Source organism: Moschus berezovskii, chromosome 14, assembly GCF_049115385.1.
Source record: "Moschus berezovskii isolate FMDL1 chromosome 14, NW_MosBer_1.0, whole genome shotgun sequence".
Classification (NCBI taxonomy): Eukaryota; Metazoa; Chordata; class Mammalia; order Artiodactyla; family Moschidae; genus Moschus; species Moschus berezovskii.
The window spans coordinates 44,400,728-44,412,749 of NC_142473.1; the positions used below are offsets into that span (position 1 = coordinate 44,400,728).

Consider the following 12,022-nt stretch of genomic DNA (forward strand, 5'->3'; position numbering starts at 1 on the left):
TCACAATAAAAAGCAGCTAAAAAGCAAGGTCACTGGAGAGTGTCCAGACTCTTGGCCACTGGGACCCCAGCAGAGCTGACCTAGCAACAATAATGCCTCTTTCTCCCTCTCCAGAAATGCAGTGGCACAGATGAGACTCTCACTCCTGCAGGACAGGCAAACAGTTTGGACCCTTATACCTGAATTTTTTGTTTTTCCAACACAAAGCTAGTATATATGGTGAATTAATGACTCAAATTTGTACTGGAAAATATCAAGAACATAACCAGAAAAGGAAACAAGTCACACAGGAGAATAAGCATATGACGAAACATGCCTCTTCACCAGGAGGGAGAAAGGATGGCAAATTCAAGTAAATTTAAAGTGTCATTTTAAACCTCCTAATCAGCAAACCTTAAAAGAGCAATAACATCTGTAGTGAATATGACCCAGGAACTATACTAGAGGTATTCGGGATGTGAAGATCCAAATGACTATACTTACTAAGAGTCTCAAAAGGCTGAAACTCTTTGACCTAATAATCCTAACACTAGAAATTTATTAAGAGAAAACCCCATGGGAGAAAAAAAATTAGGAATACAAAGATCTACATTATAGAACTGTCTATACTACTATGAATGGCAGAATGATTAAGAAAACCACAGTACAAATGCAGAGGAAAACTGTGTGTTCATTTACAAGAAAAATCAAAAAGAATAGACAAACAAAGGAAAGTTTCTCAAAGCAAAATACAAAAATACAAATTTTATAAAAGCAAAATACAAAACTGTGTGTATATGTATTATCTACAAAGTTGTGTGTATATACGTATAAGTGTGTATACATATGTAATTACAACTCTAACTTTACGCTATTTCTACAGAAGTGAACAAGAAAACTGTTACTGTTAGGAGGGTTTTTATTTTATACTTTATAGGTTTTTATTTTACACTTTTTATGTTCCATTGTTTTGTAATTTTTAATAAATTATTCTTTCTTCAAGAAAATTTAAGTAAACTCAGATACAAGAGATATTCAAACACATAAATACAAGAAAGCTTGGAGGTCGGGCATCTGTGAACACTTGAACCCTGTTTTACCACTAGGATCCACCCAGCCAATCTCAAACTCCATATCTAGTCTTCACAACCTCCGAATGCAGAAACAATGCACAGATTATAGTCGACTTTAGGTAGACCTAAGGCTATGGTTTTTCCTGTGGTCATGCATGGATGTGAGAGTTGGACTGTGAAGAAAGCTGATCGCCGAAGAATTGATGCTTTCGAACTGCGGTGCTGGAGAAGACTCTTGAGAGTCCCTTGGACTGAAGGGAGATCCAGTCAGTCCATCCTAAAGGAGATCAATCCTGGGTGTTCATTGGAAGGACTGATGCTAAAGCTGAAGCTCCAATACTCTGGCCACCTCATGCGACGAGTTGACTCACTGGAAAAGACTCTGATGCTGGGAGGGGTTGGGGGCAGGAGGAGAAGGGGACGACAGAGAATGAGATGGCTGGATGGCATCACCAACTCGATGGACATGAGTTTGAGTGAACTCCGGGAGTTGGTGATGGACAGGGAGGCCTGGCATGCTGTGATTCATGGGGTCTCAAAGAGTCGGACACGACTGAGCAACTGAACTGAACGGAACTGAAGGACTTAAAGTTCCTCTAAACATTTCAGTAGCAATAATGGCTAAAACTTACAGAGAGCATATATTCTGTACCTGACCATATTCTAAGCAGTTTATATGTCAATGCATTTAACCCTCATAACAACACTATAAGAAAAGTACTATCATTATTCCCATTTAGAAACAAGGAGACTAAGAGACAAAAGCCAGCATCTGAACAGTCTGACTGCAGAGTCTAAACTGATAATTACCCAACTAGATTGCGAGCAGTAGAGACAAGTCTCCCATCTGATGCTCCGCTGGTCCTCTTTTCTGAAACATCTTTCCTTCCCTTAGCCGCCTATACAGTCACCACACATACTTCGGAGGCCAACTCAAGTGCTGCCTCTCCAGCAAAGCCTTGCCTGGCTTTCATGTCATCTGTTACGTTGCCTCTCATGTCTCACGGAACGTCAAACACACAACTACAGTTCCACTGATACTGCTTAGTAATCGCCCGAGTCCGCCTTCCTAACAGACTACAAGCTTGGGATGGGAGCAGACAGAGGGAGTCTCTGTCTCATGGGTCACTAGCCCAGTGTCTGGCAGGTAACATGTAATCAAAGAGGGAGGGAGAAAGTGGCGAAGGACGGATGCGTGGCCAGAAAACTGCACGAATGACTACTCATTAAAGGCAGGAGAGAATGAATTCATGTGTCGGTGGGTGACTATTTCACACATGCTTGGGGTTAAAGTAAAATAGGGCCTTGAAGAGTATTCATCCTCAAACAGGAAAGAAATCCACTACAAGGATAAACCTTGAGGACATTATGTTAAGTGAAATTAGGTCACAAAAGGACAAATCTACATCCACACATTCTAGTTTGTATGGGGGCTCATTGAACCAGCTCCTTCACTTACCAATGGACAACAGTACTCAAAGATACTCTAACTTGAAACTGAAAAAAAGGTGGGGGAGGGGGAGGCAGGAGGGGTGGGATGGGGCGGGGAATTCAACTGCAGACGGCCAGACAGGTTCCTATTCCTCCATTAGAAAAGGGGGGACTTTTGTGTGTGAGTGTGAACAGCTTATTTCCAGAATCTATACCCCTCCCCTCCAGAGGTACAACTCCGTGCCCATCTTCCAATACCCAGACTGAGACCCAGGTGCCAGGCTCGGCACAGGGGCTTAAACACATCGCCTCTTCAAATTCTCTTGAGGTCAAGGGAATATATTCTTCTTTGCAGGAACAAAAGTTTAAACTGCAGTTTGATCAATTCGTCAGGCACCTATTTTTCAGGCTAAAATTAGAAAACGCTCTTTAAAGGCTGATAAAGCTTTATCAACACTGGTCAGTACAAAAGGCAGGGGAGGTAATTGCTGTTCTTTGCCTAGACCATTTTCCCTTCTTCAAGGCAGCTGGTACCTGTACTGAATTTCCTCTGTAAGTGTTTCTGCCATATAAATTACTTCACCATCCCTAAAACCGTTCTGCTGCACATACCTCCAAGTCTGGTGCATGCCTCCCAGAGGAGAACAAACTTTTGGATTTGCTACCGAGCAAGTGTGTTTTCTTTACACTCCCCTGCCACCCTCCTAATTACTGGGCAAACTATGAAGAGCAAGGCTCATCCACTTTGGAACTCTACTGCGCAAAGCAGATAGGACCCAACTGAAGAGTATGTGACCTCCAGCATGAAGCTGAATTTAGGGCACATGTACACATTTGAGCTACTCACAGCTCCAACCAGATCACGCTGAAACCAAAGTGAAGACTGTCAAGGTAAGAGATACATCTACCTGTGTGTTTCTGGAAACCTTCAATCAGTAAGCAAAGTCCTCACATGAATGCTAGGTTTTGTTCTCACTCATTCACAAAAAATCATAGGTAAAGGACATTTTTAAATGGAGATCATGATTACTTTGTCTCTCTCTTTTTTTTTTTTGCTTAGTCTTGCCTCTTTAGTCAAACTCTTTAATCAATTTAGTCAATTAAAACACATTAATTATGGGGACAGAGATGTGTCAACACTAACTCTGAGGACTTAATTTCTGCTGGGAAAGATAAGACAGGACAATAATATAACCTTTAGCAAAAGAATTTTCCTCATCTATAAACAAGGGAGCCAAAACAGGACTTTAAAGTAGCTGTCAAAAGTAGATTCTATTAACTTCTGGCCCAAATGTGGGTGGATTGTCCAACATTTATCTTGTTAAAGTCTCCTAAATATTATTGACCACATCATTCATTCAAATACACATGTGTGTGTGTGTACAAACACGTATACACACACACATATATGCACATTCTGACAGTACTGTTGCTTCTGAAAGAAGCAGACGGTGACAAAATAATAAAAAAAAAATAGTGTTTATTATTCTGTCCAACCTTTTCTAAAGGCTTTTAGCATCTTTTAAGAAAATTATGGGTAAATTTTAAAAAGAAAATACATTCTCATGTATAACAACTCACTTAAAAGAGAAGTATAAGCTTCATTTGGCTGTCTATCTCAAAGAAATACTTCTTGCTTCCCCTTCTACCCATGCTTTACCTATGAAACTACTTCATGAATGGACAGGAACCAAAAACCCACGTTCCAGCTGGAGTCCATCACATTCCATATGTACATCAAAACTGATAAAAATTCCCTATTTACTTAATATGCTCAAGCCCCATTCAATAAACTTGAGGATTATACCTTCATCTGAAACTCTGAATACAGTGATTATTCAGACACTGAGACTTTTGGGGTTTAAAGAATAATCACTGATCAATTGTTATCTTCTAAAGAGGAGAGATGACCGCATCGATCCCACTTTACCACTAGCTGAATTCAACAAAGTATCTAAAATCCTAAATACAAATAATACTCCCAATTCCATGTGCCTTCTTTAAATTGAATTATTTCTGTTTTAAGATATATTGCTACTATGCAATCCTGGGTTTCCTGAAAAGTTTGTTCGAGGAGGGCAGTGGCACGTGCACATCCACTCACACACAACACACACACGGTCAGGAGAAAAAAAATCTCTTTGGTCTTAACAGGCTGTAAATATGTTCACATACTCCAGTTTTGACCAGAAATAGTACATGAGAGGAAGAAAAAGGATACATTTGGAATTTCAGGATATTACATATAGAGTCAAAGAAATCTGAGAGGCAATTAGCCAGAGTAAACAAGTATCATAATCATATTAACATTTTAAAGGAGACTGTGCTAACAGTTCACACATACTGATACAGGGCTTGAGGGATTGCCTTATTCCCTTCTGTAGATGTGGAGATAAAGCACGGCCTACAGAGAAGCATTTCCTAACTTCCCTCCTCACTCCTGCTTTATGTAGGGCTGGGACACAGAAGTGTTAGGTACCTGGACTGCTCATAATTCATTTCGGTGTCATAAAACACATACAAGCATTTGTTCAATTAGCCTTAAACAGGCATGTGGCCAACTCTGGGCCAGGCTTTGTGCTAGAGAGATAAAGATGAGTAATAAACACGCACCCCGCCCTCAAAGATCTCACAGCCCAGTGAGAGACAGACACAGCAGCTGAAACCCGAGAATCCAAAACTGTACATAGCACAGAGTAGGTGCTCAAAAAATATAGAGCAGGTTTAGGAGTCAGGGAGGGCAGGCAAAGATCCACCCGAGGATCTGGAGCTGGGCAGGGAGTGTGGAGGGCTGGGCTGGAATGCACACTCCACCACTTCACTGCTGTACCAGGGCAATGTGTGTAATGTGGTCACGCCTCAGTGTCCTCGTGTGCTCCCTCCCAGGGCAGTGATGAGCTAACATACAGGGAAATGCCTGGATTGGCAAACATGTTAACCCCATCTCTGCCCAATGGCAGCCCAGGTCTGTGGCAGGGACGAGGAATGGCAGAGAACCACTCCAGGGGGAGATTTTTTTTTTCCTACTTCTTTCTCTCCCTTTTCTAACTGTTCCTGCTAAACCTCCTTTCACCAAAGTTGACTCAGAAGACTCAGAGTGAATGAACCAAAAAAGGAAGTGGGCTAAGGGAGAGGGAAAGAGAACCCTGGCTACCTATGAAGAATAGATGGCCATCCTTTGGAGGGGAAGCCATCAGTAGTTCTAAACTAGAAAAGGGAAAACACAAAGACCAACGAAAAACTCCTGAACCAGATACCTAAAACATTTCAACTTCTGCTGGTTAAACTGCTTTTCTGGATGGCCTCGGACTCTCGCCAATTAGCTCAAGTTATTTTCTTCCCATCTCCCTGTTTGAACTTCCTTTACTAAATTAAAATAATTGCAGCACATTAACATTTAATCAACACAAAAGACTAAACCAAGCACAAACATAATTTTAGATCTTTCATTTTCTTTTTTTAAACAAACGGCTGCTTGTGTATTTTTGTACATCTAGTGATAAATGCTCACTTGTTTACATGCACACATATACATGCATTATTCAAGTAGGTGTGCCTCTATATACAAATAAAAACCAGCCTCCTTGTAGTTGAGGGAAGTGTGACAGATACCAGCATGTACAGGGAGGCAGCAGGAAAGGTAAATGAGTGTCTACCCCAGAATCCTACAACCTCACCTTGCACCAAAAACTAAAGCCCCATGCAACGAAGAAGCCATGAAATTCCCAAGAAGACCAGGGCTGGAGGTGAACAAACTCCAGGGACTAGACCCAGCCCCTAAAGAACCTCTCCCGACCCAGAGGGATTGCATGGGGAGGGAGGTGGGAGGGGGGTTCAGGATGGGGAACACATGTACACCCATGGCTGATTCATGTCAATGTATGGCAAAACCACTACAATACTGTAAAGTAATTAGTCTCCAATTAAAAAAAAAAAGAACCTTTCCCTCTTCCTGGAGGAAATCTTGCCTTTCAGTAACAGGGCCCTTGTCCCAACCAAGAGAGCTGAAACTTTTGAGGCGGGGGCGTGGGGGCAGTGGAGGCGCGGGGCACAGAGCAGGGGCCCTAGCACTGCCTTCATGCCTGCAAAAGCCCACTGCCACATGGAGGGATCTGGAACCTTTGCACTGCTGTCCCTCCATTCTCATGAGGTTAAGAAATGCTGCCAAGTTCACTGCAATCTACCTCAGCAGGCCTTTACTTAGCAGCAGCTATGCCCCAAGCCCAACGCTCAGACTTCACTTCTCATGGCACCATCTCATGTGTGTTTCACAAAAGCAAGGATGCAGTATTACTCTCCTTTCAGAGGTGAGGAGTCTGAGGATCAGAAAAGCTGATGAGGGGCCAAAGGCAGAGACCACAGTGGGTAAATGGAGGAGCCCCCAGGTCACTTTCACACCACAATGACTGGCTCTGGGTGCCGAATCTGAGCTCCTGGGCTCTGGGCGCCCTCCAACTCTAATTAAGGGGAATCAACAGTAAACAGGTCTTACCTTTGTGAACCTTAAGCTTAATGACTATAAAGGGAAAAAGAGAAGCCAACTTTTGTTCTGCACCTTCCAAGACAGTCAAATAAGAACCCTCTCTGTGATCATGATTCAGCTCAATTCTCAGAGGTTGCATGGTGGTTTCCCACCATCAGCTCTCTCAGCAAACAACATGGTCCCTGTCCCCTGCTATTGCTGTTCTCTCAACTCAGGTTTTCACGGCCTCAGGCATTCACCTACTGTGCCTGGAGGAATCCCTTCACTGCCTGCCTTCCTGGAAGACATGAAGATCCTTCTCAACAATTAACTCCAGCCCAATCGAGCAATGTTTGAGCAACCTAAGAGGTCTCTATGCTTATCTCTACTACATCTGATACTCAGGTTTTATTCTCTTCAACCCCACAGTAGGCTCTTTACCCAGAGACCCAGGCTTGACTTCTCCAATATTTGTCATCACTATGACACTACCACCAAGGCTTTGTCCCTGGAGAGAAAGTAAAACAAATATCCATATGTCAACATTTTTTGGGTAACTGTTAGGTCACATAAAAACTGAAGTTGGAATTAGGTTTTTTAAGAAAAATAATATGATATGGTCTTGGCCCCAAACAACTCACAATCCAGTGAGGAAGACGGAGACGTAAATGACTGCTAGGATCTGCTGAATCATTTGACACTGGAATCTGCCAGTGACTGGGAGCTGGAAGGGACAGTCACTCTGAAGGATGAGAGAGTCTGCTCCTGATACTATCTCAAAGGATATGATGACCAGCTGACTTTAACAAGGTAGAAATTTAATAAGGATAAATGTCAAGTCATGCACTTAGGTTCCCCCCACCCAAAAAAAAAAAACCACAAGTATAGGGTAGAGAAGATCACATGAGAAAGTCTTAAGGGATTGGGTTGCCCAAAAGCTCAATGACTCAGTGTGATGAGGCTCCTATAAAAGCAAATGCGATATCAGGCTGCCCTGAGAAGAAGGCTGCATTCACAGTAAGAAAAGTGAGATCTCAAATCTGAGTCCCAGCAATCATAGAGGGATGAACAGTAAGAACTGTGCACATTTCAGAGAGTTGACAGCAGTGTGACACCACGTCCTAACAGGAATGAGGATTGTGAAGCTGGAGAAAGAACAACGTACGTGGCTACAAGAGTCATCCTCAAACTGGTCTTGGACTTTACCATTCCGCTCCCAGAAACAGACAACAGAGATATAGCTGACCTAACCTATAGAGGCACTGACATTAACCCAAAGGCAGGGGTTTAAAATATGAGAGGGAACAGGCAAAATATCTGATGAAACTGAATATATTACCTATCTCATTATAAAATAATGTTACCAACTGCAATATCATAAATAGTTATTGATAGGAAAGTAAAAAAAATTCTATCTATAAGGAAAAGAAAATTACAAACTACACATAGATTCATTTTGTAAGAACAGCAACATACACATACATCAAACACTGCACTGAAAATGGTATGGAAGACAATGTGGTATGAAGCTCACAACACTGATCACCTATGAGCGGCGAAGTTATTGATAGCTTCCAATTCTCTTTTTTACTTCTCTATATTTTGCTTCTTCATATATTCTCAATGTTTCATAGTGGACATACACTGTAAATCTGGAAAGAAAAACCCTCATAAATGTTTCAAAAGAAAATGGGCTATCTAAAAGATCTAACATATAAAAAGAGGAATTAGGCTTGTAACTGAAGCAGGAAAAGGGGGATTGGGATTAATGGGTGAAGATTCTAGACCTTATTTGACTCAATATAAGACAATGGTCTGTGAGAGAAATAAACAGTTCCACTGTTTGTTCTCCATCAAAAAGGCTGTGCCTCTAGAATGTTTTGAGACTATCTGGGGATGTACTGTAAGGAAAATCTCCATGGTGTACAGGGTTAGTTTCTCCTAAATCTATATACTCCAAATCCTTTAATACTGCTCAAGTCAACTATGCTGCAGAATCCATAATACCTCTATTTCACTCTCTATATAAGCTCACATTCTCATTCAAGCTTTTAGGATCTAGTTCTCTGTCCTCTCACCACATCAGAGCCAATAGAGTACAGCTCAAAGAACATCCAACTGGGAATCAAAGGTTCAGATCCCAGCAGCAGCACTGGAAAGAACAGCCTTGGACAAGTCACAATCTCTAGGGGTCTCAGTCTCCACAACTGTAAAATGGCAGTAAAACAACCTCACAAGGTAAAGTTGACATTTCAGGATAAAGCCTGTGAAACTGCTTTATAAAAAATAAAGTGCTATACGAGCAAAAGACAATACATTTCTGTCATGAGAGCATATAAGCAGAAGCTGGATGGGTAGTTACAGGGATCCTATTCCACTGGAAGCAGAAAGCTTTAATTCCGAGATCATGTGATTCTACCTTGTTGTTCAAGCATCACATCCACGAAGAGGTCCTCCACTCCTTTCAACTCTCTTCTGATTTCTGACACCGCAGAGTATAACAATGATTGCTTTTTCTCAGACTTCTAAAGCTGAGTCTTGATTTTTCACTATGAAGACATTTTCTTGAGACAAGGACCAAGGCTTCCATCTTTATCTTCAACCCCTAGTGCTGCTGGTAATTCACAAACGACTATTGGTGATTCGACTGAACTTTAATAGAACCCCTAGGGCTTCTTAGGTGGCTCAGCGGCAAAGAATTCACCTGCCAATACAGGAGACACAAAAGACACGGGTTTGATGCCTGGGTCGGGAAGATCCCCTGGAGGAAGAAATGGCAACCGCTCCAGTATTCTTGCCTGGAAAATCCCATGGACAGAACAGCCTGGAGGGCTACAGTCCATGGGGTCGCAAAGAGTTAGACTGAACATGCACTCCAGCTCCAACACCCAGAACCCCTATTAAAGTACAGCCTCAGGAGCAGCACTATTGACATCAGTATGGAAACATGTTACAGTGCTGATTCCCAGCTCCACTAAACCAGAACCTGCGTTTTCACAAGATCCCCAGATGATTCCTATGCAAACACAGGCTGCTGCTGCCGATGTACAGACTATCTTCAAGAAGCAAGGGCCAGGGGCACGCTCATTCAGCAAGATCTTTCTCCAAAGCCCAGCAAAAGGACTGACTCACCCTCTCACTCATTTATTCAGTCATTCAATCACTCTACAACCATATATTATGTTCCTATTCCATGTCAAGCACTTTTCTAGGCACCAAGTGTGTTCGCGCAGGTGTAACTGAATGGTAAGGATCCTCTAATACTAGAGAGAATGGCCCCATCCAGCTGCCTGACCACAAAATCCAGCTAAAAACAATTTAAGTGCCTCTGAATTCCAGCTCCTCCAACCCTGGCCCAGAGTCTCAAATGCTTTGCAGGTGTCAGGGCTGATAACTCTTCACAAACCACGGAGAACCCACCCACACAATAGCCACAGCTCAATGGTTTGGGCACAGCCCCTTTATATTTCTGCAGGTGTTACATTCCAAAAATACTTCTTCTTACAAAGCATGGCAGGAATTCTACACTGAGGAAAGAAAAGAGGTTCAAGAAGGGCCTGATTTTTCCCGAGGGACAGAAGAGACTAAAACCTCTCACAGAGAGGTTTACGTTTTTAAAATGTATTTATTTTATCAACCACATGCTCGCAAGTCAAATATCCCCTCAAAGACATTTTGCAGACAGAGATATTCTGGGAACATACTGGAGGCAGCTTATTTATCCGCCGCTATTATAAGACTAGCCCGAAGGGATGAGTATCAGATGCTATCTCCCGCTGAAATGACAGTCTGCCTGCCTGCCACCTCGATGCCAGGTCACAGCTACTTCATGCCCCCAAATAGCCCCTGCTTGGCCCTTAAAAGACTGCCTCTGCCCCACTGGTCTTGCAAGAGGCTTCCAATTAGCCCAGGTCACTCCCAATGGGGAGGGCTATCAGTTTGCTCTAAGAATTCTGCAACATCTTTGGGGTCTGTAAACTGACAACAGAAAATGTAATTAATATACAAACACGATACTAATATGGAATACTGCCACAGTGTTGGAAACCCTCGGGGGCTGGTAGGATCCCAGGCAAACTCAATTCTTGGATTTTACTGTCCAAAAGGGAATTATAAGAAAGCATACTCCGGTCAGCTGCAACTGTCTCAAAGCTCTCTCCTTTGCTATCTGTAACCAAATTATCCTTCCGGTCACAAGATTTAGCAATTAGGAAAGCTTTCCACTTTTCCTGTAGGTCCTCTCTACCTTAGACTAGTAACTGTTTCCTTCCCCACAGTGAGCATCTTGGGGTGGGGGCTGGCCTTCTATCCAGTGCAGTATCTCTGGAGCCCAGAAGATAGACACTAGGTCTTCAGTAAATACTTACAGAATGATGACAACCATTCATCAAGCATTTAATGAGTGCTGAGTTTTAGGATTAGAATACTAAATACCCAAAGATGAAAAAGAAATAAAGAAACGGTTATTAGCTCTTGTTGACCTTTGGACACTAAACGAAACAAGAAACGAGGACTATAAAAAGCCTGGATGCAAACTCCAGTGTGAGAGATGAGGGAATTCCTGGAGGAGAGCAAGCCAAGTGCAACAGAATTGGAATTTTCTTATCCACAGCATGTCACACAGATCCACCCCCAGTCTGTAATTCACTGTGTACTGCACGCATTTCCCACACTCCAGCCGCTTACTCTGCAACTGGCCAAATTTCTCATCTGCCTTTTAAAACATCACTATATACTCTATGGGATATCCTGTCTTCCCATTAACCTGTCTTACTATCAGGAGGATCACAGCTCATACGACGGTGCACTTCTCCGAGGCATTCTGACTTTATTCTCAGGCCCAGCTATAAGGCTGTTAGTGCCACATCAGAGAGAAGGGCAGGAGCACGCAGGCTTGCCACAGGCTGTACCCCTGGACCCGACTCACATCTCTTCTAAATCCTGTGTTCTCATCACCGACCCACTTCCTCTCCCGGGCCTTTCTCTCCACCCAGCACCGCTGCCCGACAGAAACACAACATGAGCCACACATGTCATCACACATTTCCTAGTAGCCTCATTATAAAAGGAAAAAAGT

The 12,022-nt window shown here is 42.7% G+C and overlaps 1 protein-coding gene across 2 annotated transcripts in view; it reads right to left on the reverse strand.

Annotated features, from left to right (window-relative positions):
* TEAD1 (TEA domain transcription factor 1) overlaps positions 1 to 12,022 on the reverse strand; it is a 271,199-nt gene that overhangs the window by 204,022 nt on the left and 55,155 nt on the right. The gene's annotated exons all lie outside the window — the stretch shown is intronic.